Genomic DNA, 13520 nt, shown 5'->3' on the forward strand with positions numbered 1-13520 from the left:
CCAGGTTGGCTCCTTTACGCTGTGTAAATATTTTCTCAGCATTTTGTTTCTGTTCATTTACTTAATTCAACAAACATCCAATGAGAACCTTCTATATGTGAAACATAGAGCTAGTTATTGAAGATAGGGTTGAACAAGATACCATCTCTACTTCCTAAGAAGCACAAATGAATCTACCATTCTCATTGGTTCTCTCTATCACCCCTTCATTTCTATTCCTAAACATTAGACTTTGAGAACTACAAAAGTAGTATAGAAAAAAATAAGAGGAATTAGACTTATCTAATCTACGCCCAATCCAAAGTACTATTTATTTTCAACAGAAGAATATGATAATAATTTGTATTAGAATATTATGGCCATTCAAATATGCACTTCAGTAGTACAAAGGATTATTTCTCAACATGTATTTTGAGGTTTCTGATTTACATTAAAGACAATAATTGGGGGGCAAGAAGATTATAAAGGAGAAACAATCCCTTCTGTAGGAATCCTGGTAAAATTCTGGATAAAATCTGTGACTCCTGTACATAGCCTCTGGGAAAGAGAGAACACAGAATATTTCTGTTTAGTCTTTTTTTCCCCTCTGAGGATTTTGGGTTTTTATCGCTCCACACTTTCTTCCCTGCATTAATAATAATAATAATAATTGCCATTTATTGAGTACATATTAAATTCTAGGCACTTCAAATACATTATTGCATGTTGGAAAACGACTCTGCAACGTAGACATTATTACCCTCACTTTGTACATGTGAAAACTAAGGCTCAGAGAGGCAATTATTACAGACAATACAGACAATGTGCAGATTTGGGATATAAGCTCAAAAGGCTGTCTTTGTCTGCCCCACGTAGCTCCATAACATTTCATGGTTCTGCCCAATCTAACTATTTAAAAAACGAGTAATCTTGTTTGAATGCTTTGTTAGCAAACAAGGAAAACACACTTTATAATTTTTCTTTACAGTCATTCATTGCATTGCATATAGTACTATGAAACTAGGAGATGGTTAAGATTTTTCTCAGTGGATCTGGCTGCCTTTTTGTATTTATTTGGACTGAGGTGAATAATCATATTTGGGGCCCTTAAAGTCAAAGAATGCACTATTTGCTATTTGAATAAGTATTTGCTATTAATTGATCAGACATGGATAAAGTGTGTTATTGCAACTATATTTGTAGGTATGATTTACGTTGTTCTGCATATTATTCTGTGCTGTTTTTCATTTTCTTGCACTATGGACTTTTTGTTTTGTTGTTATGAATTTAGTCACAGTTGGTTGTGTTTTGAAGTTTGTAAAAATGTAATACTAAAAAAATTTTAAAAAGAAAAAGAAAATATTTTCAAAATGATGTCAAAATCAAATCTGCCCCTCACTAATTTGATTTGTAGGAAATGGAGAACAAAGTATTCTAAGCAGAATGCTTTTAAATACATCCTAATTACTTCAATGTGCAAATGCATTGACTAAACTGAAGCATGCATTTAACACTTTGCACTTCAATTGTGCTTATTCATCTAAGTTCTATAGATAGCAATCCCATGAAAACACAGGAGATACACTGCACTGTAGCCAGTCATTCTACAGTTATTGGGGCCAGACTATTGTTCTAAAGTTTAAGTTAACTTTTTAAGTCAGCTCACTAATGCAGATTATTAGTCAAAATAATACAAAGTAACAGACAATTTACTGTAGTTACTCAAGTTTTCCCAACTGACCCTGCCTTCCCTATTCTTCTCTTCTGTTTTCAGTGAGGTGGGGTAAGTGGATGGGGGCAGCAGAGCCACAGAGTATTGACAGGGCAAGTCCCGGGGGTGGGGGATGACATCATGGGGCTGCAGGTGGTCTGAGGCCAGGGTTTCCTAGAGCTTGGTCTGGGACCAGCTACACCAGCATGACCTGAGGAGCTTGTGTAAAATACACATTTCAGGGTCTTATCACAGAGCAAATACACTGAATTGAGGATCTCTTGAGGTGAAACTCAAAGATCTACATTTTAAATGAGCTTCCCAAGTAACTCATGCTACTGAAGCCTGAAAAGCACTGGTTTATACATTCAGACTCTCTAATTCTATACCCACTGAGAGCCCCACTGGTATGCCTGCATCCTCTGTCCCAGTTGTCAAGATGCATGCACAAATACAAGCAGCTTTCCTGGGAGGCATTAATTCTAGTAATAATAGCCCCAGGGTTTAGCCAGACACGATGCTGCTTAACATGTCAGATTTCATCCAATCCCCACAGCAAGGACTACGAGATAAGTATTATTACTATTCCCATCTTTCAGATGAGGAAATTGAGATTCAGAGATTTAGTAACTTGTTGGGTGTCACACTAATCATTGCAAGAGCTCTTAAGAACTTCATTACTTGAACTCTTAGCCTTGCAGGAAAATATGTTCTTGAAAGATGTTTACTCCCAAAGATGTTCATGACATGATGATAGCATCATTTTAAAGGAACTTGCCTAAATGCTAATAAAATTGGTCATGTAATAATGCATAGGGTGGGAGCATTTGTATCCAAGGAACTATTTTCCTTAGATAATTTTTATAGATACGTACTAAAACAATCTAAATTGTTAATCTTTCATTAGTTCATTCAACAATCATGTACTTTGTCATAACCTGAGATAATAATGATAAGTAGGACACAGCCTCTGCCTTCACTGGACCTACAGTTCCAAAAAAGACATGAGCTTGTGTACAAATGGTTCTGGGTTAACTTCTCGTCAGTGGAGGCCTGAGCTGGAGGAAGAGCAGAGGAGGCTGGCAGAAGAAGAAAAAGAGGGTGCGGTCTGGAAATTTTTAGTTACTCCAGCTCTTTGCCATTGGCTAGTGTAAGGAATTTAGACTTTGAAAGAAGATTACATTTTTCTTTATACAGTTTTGTTAGAAAAGAGGCACACTAAGTCACTTGTACATTTTGAGCCGGGAAAACTTTATCTGGTTCCTTCTTTCTGGCATCCAACTGGCTTTCTTTTTTGGCTAAATTCTGGGTACAGAGCCAAGTAAGTTGTTATGTTCATTCATTCCCACGAGCAGCAGCCGAGACTATTCTGGAGACGGGTGCCTCATCAATTTTATCAGCAGTAGTTTGTTCCACCCAAAAAAGTGACGCTACAGTGACATATCGGCTGTGTCCTTTACTTGGTTTTCATCTGTTTCAATTACTCAAAATTCTATTATTAGATTATGCAATGTTTACACAATGAGAAATTTCGAAGTTAAAAAAAATTGAAAACATAAAGAGTGATCTAGATTTCTTCCCTTGTAATAATCTCATATACATGAAAATGTGGTTTGAACATATCGATGTCAGAACTTCCTGATGGACGAAAGAAAATAAGGTTCTGGAATGTCACAGTACAAAGGAAATGTGAAAAATAGAGACTCTGAGAAACATTGGGCAATAGAAACAATATGTGATTCAGAAAATACATATCATATCATATTCAATATGATATGTCTCCTAAAAGTGGTATCTCAGATATTTCATAAGCTTAATAAATAGCAAAAAACAAAACACTTGTATTCCTTTAAGAGGTGGTGAATAGTAGACATGTATTCTTTTTTTAAGGTGAATTATTATAAAATTTGGAATCAATTATTTAGATTTTTTTGCTGTTTGCTCAAATTTTTTATTTTTCTAATCATTAGAGTATTCTTAGAACATTTAGAAAGTTTAAGAAAAAGAAGAAATAAAATATCATTCAGTTGTACTATACAGAGGTAACTATTGTTCACATTTTAATGTTTCCTTTGATTGTAACCAAATACTTTCATTTTTCTAATTTGGGATCCTGTTAGGTATACAAGTTTCTTTTGGATCAGATTAGTTACATCATTTCATAAGCATTGCCTAGGAAAAATTCTTTAATATACCTTAAATAACTATATAATTAATTATTATATGCAATGATATATATGGATGTTCGATCATTTGCTTAATAATTTTTCTGATTATTTAAGATTGTTTTTCTCTTCTTTTACTTTTAGAAATGACATTGCGATGAAAATCTTAGTATGTAAATCTCTGTCTGAGTTGTTTCCTATAGAAAGATACTTAGTAGTAAAATTACTGGACCAAAGGTTACATTTTAAAGAAAGGTTCTTGAGAATACAGTGCCATATTGCCTTGCAGAATTTTATGATAATATGTACCCCCGCTAGCCCTATTACATGGGTGCAAGTTTTACTGTCCACTCACCAGCATTGAGAATTATTATTTTTATAAATTATGTCTTTGAGAGCTAGTAAGTTAAAATACTTTTTCAACGTGTTTACTAGGCATTTGTATTTCCTCTTCCATGATTTTTCTTTTTTGTAATCTTTTAGATGTTCTTTTTGAACAAATATATATCTCAGTATCTTTATATCATTTGCTTCTACTTCATCTCTGATGCTATCACAATACGGTGGACGCGTCTTATCTCATCCTGAACCATGGCATCATGCCTACCTGGTCTGCATTCCAGATTTCTTCCATTCTGATCCATTCGGTAGACTGCTGTCTAACAGTACTTTTGAAATTATTGCTTTTATCAAGAACCTATAGTAGTGTCCAGTTATTTATCTATTGGCTAAATTCAAGTGCCGTGTTCAGGAGAAAATTAATCCCCTTCTTGGATATTTCCTTATGAATTCTGTTGAATAACTTAAGTTATTGATATATTGAACCTATATGCAGTTAAGTTTATATAGGTAGGTGTTTATATGTAATAGAGAGCTAGACACAATGACAAATAGTAGAGATACACATTAGAAGGGACTTTATAAAGCATCAAGCCCAACTCTTTACATTTAAATTGAAGAAACTGACTCAGTCAATAATTACTCAAGGACATAGAGCTAGTTAAATGACAGAACTAGGATTAGAGACTAAGTCTCCTGATTTCAAGTTCAGTGCCTTTTCAATAGAGAATAATAAAAAGCATTTTTACAATTTAAAGAATAGAAACGGCTAGAAAGACAGTTTAATTTCAATCTGTTCTTATGTATAAAAGATTGCTAAAATTATGCCACATAGAAGGCTTGAGTGTTCTTATAAACACAAATAATTTGTACTTCTTATAAATCGATCAAATGTGTCATTAAAATTTCCATAAAATTAACACATTAGCAAATGACCTAGTTTATAGTAGTTTGCTTTTTTTTTGCTAATATATGTTGTTTTATTAATCTGATTTACTACAATAGAAGCATCGCATTTTTATTCTGGCATGTTGCAGATCATCAAGTTTCTTGGTAATATCTACCGGTATTCAATGAAAATCGAATTTTCCTTGCAACGTCTATAAAGAATTTCCTATGACTACAATTGGGAATTTTAAGAATTACGCTTAAAAAGTAAAACAATAAGAACTACTTCAAAATGCCTCTATTTCAGTAGTAAACAACATGGACTATTCTGGAGGAACATGAACTATTAGCAATTGAATATGATACAACGATTGCTATTTAATAACTATTTCATATTCAGGAATCACACAGTATTTGGCAAATAAAAACTTAACAATAGTCACTGATGTGAGAATGGGAGTTGCCAAATATATTTATTATTTGTAGGGTTAGGGTAGGTTAGAAGGGGCAAATGTGGAAATAGCTATGAATGTGACTAACTTGAATAAGGGATCATTGATTATAAAAGGTTGGTTCACAAAGCATGCGTTTGTTTAACAAAAGTATTGACAGAAAGAGTGTATATTAATTCATATAGCTGTTCCACAGTATATAAAATCTAAGGTTTAAATGAATAGGTGGGTCATCCAACAGTAGAGGGAGACTAAAGAGATCTCAGCTGTGTTTTCTTTCTCTGTGTACATGTGTGCACACAAAACAGGTCCATTCATTTCAGACTCAGCAAATATTTACTAAGCACCTACTTTGTGATAGAAGCTCTCTATTACCCAAATAAATGTTTCAGCTTTTTGTGATTATCCTCTCCACAGCTGCATCACAAAAATGAATAATATCCTATACATGATATAATGTATATATAACAAAATAAGATACATTGGGTGGGAAGAGAGGAATGAAGAAGGAGTATCCTAAATTTCTCATTTTGTACAGCATACGATTCCATTAATAATGATAATTAAAGAAAACAGGCCTACATGTTTTTTTAAAAAATAACAGCAATCATTACTAGAAGAAAAAACTATGCTTTAAAACTTTAAAATGGGTACATTGACGACAAACAGTCATATATTTTAAAAAATGAGAGAGAGAAGCAAGGATGCATAAAAACACAGAAAATATAAAGTAAAATTTCTGAGATATGACTAGATATATTTTTTACGACAATAAATATTAGTTAATGTATTAAAAATAAGCACCACAATATAGGTTTAAAAAAAGCCACAAAATCTAAACATAGGACAGTACTTTAAGAGCACTAATTTTGATAGTGGAGAAAACTAAGTTCAAATCTTACTTTTGTCATTTAGTAGTGATAACCTTTTTCCTAAGGGGGAATTTATTTAGCCTATTTCCCTCAATTTCTCAGTTTATATAATGGGAATAAAATAACTGACTATGGAGAGGATTGAATAAAATAATATCTACGAAGTTCAGTGCCTAGCACAACTAAACATTCCATAATAATATCATTTATAATATTTGATTTAAAACGATGCATCTAAATAATAGAGAGGTAAAAAACCAAAGGAGTGTTATCTAAGATACATTGTTAACTGTACAAATCCATACAGTTCAAAATGAGAAAACCAAAGAGGCAGAGTGAGACTTCAAAAGAAGGGGATCATTTCTGCAAAGAAACTAACAGCAGCAAAGGGGGCTGAAGCCTGAAGCCTGCTGACGTCTAGATCCAGAAGCACACAGGGGTGGCTGGAAATCTAGCTCTTTGGAGAAATGGGGCTACAAAGGGTTGATATGAAATGGTGGACCTGAGCCTGGCTCACTACTTCAGCAAGAGGCTGCTAAAAATGTGTCTATCTGCTGCCTGGGGCAATAGCTTATATAGAGCTGCAGGTGGTGAGATTTGGAAGGATAAAAAACACAGCTTCATGATCTTAAAGAGAAGAAGTGGAAAGCTACCATTATAAGATTTGCATTGAGACTAGGAACCGAGGAATCCAGATGAAAGCTACTGCAAAACCACTAATCAGGAATGTATGAACAAAAAGCAAGAGAGAGAGAGAGAGAGAGAGAGAGAGAGAGAGAGAGAGAGAGAGAGAGAGAGAGAGAGAGAAACACAGAGAGAGACAGAGAGAGACAGAGAGAGAGAGAGATAGAGAGAGAAAACCAAGACACAAGGTGAAAAAGCCTATGATGAACATTAACCTGCAAAACAAAGTTCTAAAACATAGCAAGAAATCTAATGTTCAGAAAAACAACCAACAAACTTATCACTGGTACAGTCACTCGAGATGAATTTGAGTTTATAGAATTGCCTGACAATGACCTCCGCATGAGTATGTTTATGATGCTCAGAGATAAATAAAAGAATCGAATCTATAAAAGAACAAGAAATGATGAAATAAAACAGATAGCAATAAGAATAGGTGAATAAAGAACCAATCATAAATCTAAAAAATGAAAAATACGTTCACTGACATAATGCAATAGATGGGATAACTTAAGACTGGGCAATTTCAAGGAGAGGATTTAGTGAGTTAGAAAGTAATATATGAAATTCACTCAAAAAAATCACAGAAAGTAAAATATATTTTTAGAAAATGAAAGAGCAGTTGAGATATGGCAAATTGACTGGAAAACACCAATACATATCTTATAAGAATCCCAAAAGAAAATGAAAGTAATGACAAAGAAGCAATAAGGAAAAAGATAATAGTTGAGAATTTTCCAGAATTAGAGTCCTGAGATTAGAAGAAAGTATACCCTGAGTTCACAAGAAATCAAAATAAACCCACATCTAGACACATTTTAGAAAGACAGTAAGATATCATGGATACAGAAAAGTTCTTAAAAGTTACCAGAGGAAAAAGGCAGACTACCTACAAAGAGAAGAAAAATAGACTGATAGCAGATGTCTTTTTATGTAATGATAGTTAACAGAACAATAGTCTAAGATATAATTTAATATCACCTTCAAATGCTGAGCAAAAATATCCAGATAAATTGTTATTTAAGATTAAAGATAAACATATTTTTAGATACACAAAAAAAGTGTACTGTCCAGCCCCTCCAAAAAGAATTACTAAAAGATGTAATTCAATAAGAAGAAAGGAAGCCATAAAATCCAAGAATAATGGTGGGCACAGTAATAACTAAAATATATGAGTAAATATAACTGAACATTGACTATAAATATCAAAGATAACCACGTTTGTATATGTTTAAAACAAACAGGTAATACTAAAACTTTAGTCAATAGTTATGTAACCAGAGTGATACTTAGTAAGTAGATAAAACATTCTAGGCCTCTTTTTTTATATTAAGGAGAAAGTCAGAAAAACTAAAAAGTGGATTTTTTAAAGAAGAATATGTAGCTAGCTATATGTAAAAATATTTTAGCATGAGCACTAAAGAAATATATAAGCCACCTATAGATTTCAAGCTCAGTAGTAAAATCCATGTGCCAGGTCACAAAAATTATTTCAAAGAGTTTTTTCAATTAACACCATATAAAACACATTGTCTCACTATAGGGCAATTAAATTCAGAATCACTAATAGAAATAGAGCAAATATATACTTAGAAAGTAAAAACATATCCAAATAACTCAAGGAGTAAAAATTAATCAAAACAGACATTACAACATATTTAAAACTGAACAAAACTACATATCAAGACATGTTATGCAGCTAATGAAGGAATATTTAGAGACTATAATTCATTTTAAAAAATAATGAAGAGAATTGAAATTAAATGAGTAATAATTCAACTCACGAATCTAGAAAAAGAAAAATGGTCTAAACTATAAGAAAGCAGAATGAAGAAAAAAATGTTGATAAAAGCAGAAAGTAATGATAGAGAATCCAGAGACACAATAAAGTAGGTAAGCAAAATCAAAAGCCAGTTTTTGAAAACAGCAAATAAAACAGAATTGTATTGAACAGCTAATAAAAGAACAGGCTCCATAAATACTATTAGGAACAAGAGGGGGCATAATTAAGGATAAAATGCCAAAATTTAACACTATTATGAACAACTTTATGCAAATAAATTTGAAAGTGTATATTAACTGTTAATCGTACATTTTTCTGAAAAAACAAAAACCAAAAGCAATTTCCCAATGTTGACTTAAGAAGGGATAAAACACTTTAATAAATAAATAACAATGGAAGAAATTGAACTGATAATCAAAAGTCCACTCTCCTTACAGACAGAAAATACCATGTCCAGATGATTTTAGAGGCAAGTTTTTGATTTTAGAGGTAATCCTTATAACATAAAAACTTATTTTTCAGAGATAGAAACATAAATAAATAAATGAATGAATGAATGAATAAATAAATAAATACTGCTCAACTTATTTTATGAAGCTAGTATTACCAGGACACCCAAACTCTGCAATAACAATTTAAGAAAGAAAAATTAAAGACTAATGTCCACATGCAAACACACTACATAAAATCAACAAATTAAACTCAACAGATTAAAAAAACATATCAGGATCATATAAAATTTTCTCCAGGAATGTAAGACATGTTCAATATCGGGAAATGTACTAATATCATATAAAATATTAACATATTAATGGGAAATTCTATCATATTATTGAGGCAGAAAATGCATTAGATAAAATACAGCTAGTATTTCAGATTAAAAATGATTAGCAAACTATTAATAGATGGTGGGAACTTCCTTATCACCGGAATTTTGACTTATCAACATCCTAAGCAAATATCACATTTCCAAAACATTTCTATTAAAGTAAGAAACAGAACAGATATTCCTAATATCACTGTTTCTGGTCAACACTGTATACAGTCTTAGTAATGCAATATGAAAGGAAAAAGAAATTGAGCATTTAAGAACTGAAATTTAAGAGAAAAGCTGTCATTATTTACTGATGGCATACATATCTATACAGAAAACTTAAGTTTAGCCATTAAACTAATAAGAGATTTCAGCAAAGTTGCTGAATATCCACCAATAATTCCGATAAACAATGAAATAAAAAGAAATTCTATACATAATAGAACATAAATCTGTTACATGAAAAGAAATCTAACAAAAGAGGTTCAAGCAAGAACTTTATGGTGAAAACTGTAAAACATTATTAAGAAACATGAAGGAAAATATGATCAAGTAGAGGAATATAGTCTGTTAATGGGCAGAAAGACACAATGTTATAGAAAATGTCCATTCTACCCCCAGACTATTCGCTAAAGTTAATGAATTACAAATAAAATTTAGCAGGGCTTTTGCCAAATTTGACTAATGCTACAATTCATATTGAGTAGCAAAAAGCCAAGAGGAGACGAGCACTTCAAATAAAACAATGTAGAGAGATTTACCTTACCAAATAACAAGAATATTATAAAGCTATGGTAATTAAGGCATTATGGTGTTAGCATTAGAATAGAGAAAAAGTCCACTGGATGAAATAAAGATCCTAAAAACAGATTTAATGTAGGCGAAAGATGGCATTACAAATTAGTGGTAAGGATGACTAATTTGTTAAATGGTGCTGGAATAATAAGGTTATCCACATGGAAAAAGAATAAAATAGGGTGCATGTAAGATACCATATACAAAAGCAATGCCAAGAAGATTAGAGCTCTAAGAAGGCCAAACTTTAAAAGTGTTAAAACAAAATATAAGAAGGTTTCATAATGACTTGGTTATATCGAAGGATTTCTTAAATGACGTACAAGCACAAATCATAAAGGAAAATATCAATAAACTTAACTGCACTAAAATTAGAAGCTTTTAAAAATAAATGGTAGTACAGACACAGTTAAAAGAGAAACTACAAATTGGGAAAAAAATATTTGCTATCTGTATTGCCCAAAGGAGAGGAATTAAGAATATTACAACGATAAAAACCACAACCAAAAGCCATCTGAAATAACAACAATAGCAAAATAAATAACCCAATAGAAAGATAGGCAAATATACAAATAGGCAACACACATGAGGAAATCCCAATGGTTTATAAGTGAAAAAAAAAATTTAAATGGTATATTATTTAATGCCCATCAGACCAACAAAAATTGAAAAAGTCTGGCCATTCTAAATGTAAAGCATATGGAGAAACTCTCCTAGAGTGTTCATGAGAATGCAAAATTGTACTACCACTTGTGAGAGAAATTTTACCGTCCCTAGTAAAGTTGAAAATGCATTATTTCTTAGAGGTTAGAAATTCCTTTGCTGTGTTTAAACATGTATAAAAATGTTAACTACAGTATTGATTGTGATTGGGGAACACTGGAAATAATCTCTAACAATGAGAGGCGCAATAAATAAATTTTAGTGATACATACGGTAGGGTGCATTTTATATAAGCCATAATGTATGGCTTATGTAAAATTAATTCATGATGATTGAGGCCAGAATAGTTTTACTTGTTTTCAACCTTTCGTTAAAGCTTTGGAGAATATCACCTGCAAGGGGACATACGGGACTCTTCCCAGGCATGATGAATATTCTGCGTCTCGGATTGGATGGTGTCACATGGATATGCACTTACATAAAAGCTCATCAGGCTATACACTTAATTTTTGTACTTCACTGTATGGGACTTATAATGGAAAAATAAAAGATAAAACCAGTTACAGAAATAAATATTCCAAATGAATTGAGATTTGTTTAACCTGGGCGCTGAATTCTTGTCTGTTCATATTATTCTTTATACTTTCATATGCTTGAAATAGTTTACATTAAAAGAATTGATAAGACAAAGACCCCTGCTTTTCCTAACTAGAATTAATCAAGGTAAAAGAAAGCACTAGTGTCATCTTCTCTTCACTGTCCCCGTGTTCCAGGAATCAATAAACACTTCATAGCCAAACATACTTACAAAGTGATCATATTGTTGAATCAAAAACAAAACTTTCAATTCATGTCTCAACTATGTGTAGACTCTAGGCTTTCTTAAGTGAGTGACCAGCAGCATATGAGTGTATTGTTGATAAGATGCTACCAACACACAAAGAACTTCCATCCATTTAGACTTTTCATCTGATGAAGTGGGGAAAGCATTGCCAAGGACTTTTTTAATGTGAATCAACAGGTGGTCTGGCATCAATATGGCTATTTGTTCACGGGTTTCACCTCTGGTTTCAGAAAAGAAAAAGAGATGGTACCTTTTCAATGCAGTATTTCAAGTCGACCATATGGAAAGCAAGGTTTTATTCCAGCCAGCCAATTCTCTTTCTCTCAAAACGTGGAGGAAAAGTGCCAGTCACTGCTTCTCTTGCCACCAGCCACTGTGCAGATGTTTGGAAAATGCAAAAATGAAGAAATGAAACAAAAAGAAAACCCTCAAAAATAAGTTTTGCATAAATGGAAAATAGAGTATATAATTATCATAGCTGCAAAAAGGTAAATGCAGTTTTTATTTATCCTTTTGTGTTAAACTGAAAGAGCCAAAAAAACCAAAAACATTGATGTTTTGTCTTAATCAGTGTTTTGCTGAAACTGACAATTACAAGGACCAACTGAAACATGGCTAAAAGTGGGAATAAAAAACGGATTTATTTTAATCTAATAAAAGATCTTTTATCTCCAAGAATGTTCGACTATGACCTATTTACATGAATACTTATTAAAGGAACAGACTTATTTAAAAAGACATATTTTCAGATACCTAAAATGGGAATGGAGTATTTCTTTGAAATCATGTAAGAGAAAACAATTAATTGAAATTATAACAGTTCCTAGCACGACTCACATAACATACAGTTTAGGATGAAATGTCTCCAAACTGTTCAAATGTACATCTCTAAGTTGGCTTACTTAGCCAGTACCTAGCCCCAGTTATCCAAACAGCAAATACACTATTAGATTTAAGTACATGAGTACAAATTATTCTAATGAGACTGTCTTTGTTAAAAAGAAAGTCTAAAAATTTTTAATGTAATGTCTGAGAGAGTGTTGCTTGACTTGGAAGTCAGGCCTTGATTTAGGCCCAGCTCTGCCCCACGCGTGTTGTCCATCTCTGTTCATGTTATCAAACATCTTGGGGTCTCAGTATCCATAGCGCTGACGTGCAAGAGCGACCCAAAGTCAGAGACCTATCGGGAAGCTCCTTTCTAGCCTTACAATTCTATAAATCTAATGAAATTATTCCAACTTAAGGATTTTTCTATTCTTCCTTCCTTTCTTGCATTCTTAAAATAAATAGACAAATAAACAATCAAATAAGTAAATACATATTAAAAACACATACACATACACTAATCAGCTATCCCTCTAAATGGGAAGAGAGAACATTTTTCGTTGTTGCCATTATCTATTCCCTAATGTGTATTTAAAAAGAGAGTTCCCATAAAAAAGATTTTTATTTTTTTCCTGAATCAAAAATAGCGTATCATTTCTTTGCCATTTAAGTTCTATTAAGAAAGAAAACACAAAATCATTACAGA

The 13520-nt window shown here is 32.5% G+C and overlaps 1 protein-coding gene across 42 annotated transcripts in view; it reads right to left on the reverse strand.

The window, feature by feature from the left end:
• ZBTB20 (zinc finger and BTB domain containing 20) overlaps nucleotides 1–13520 on the reverse strand; it is a 755798-nt gene that overhangs the window by 217995 nt on the left and 524283 nt on the right. For 29 of the 42 annotated variants that reach the window (XM_081027923.1, XM_081027918.1, XM_081027951.1 and 26 more), the window contains one exon: nucleotides 12240–12362. The exons of the other annotated variants lie outside the window; for them this stretch is intronic. The gene's annotated coding sequence lies outside the window, so the exon portion shown is untranslated. The remainder of the gene's footprint in view (nucleotides 1–12239; nucleotides 12363–13520) is intronic. 42 annotated transcript variants of the gene reach the window in all.

The sequence above is a fragment of the Rhinolophus hipposideros genome (genome assembly GCF_964194185.1).
Source record: "Rhinolophus hipposideros genome assembly, chromosome: 2".
Classification (NCBI taxonomy): Eukaryota; Metazoa; Chordata; class Mammalia; order Chiroptera; family Rhinolophidae; genus Rhinolophus; species Rhinolophus hipposideros.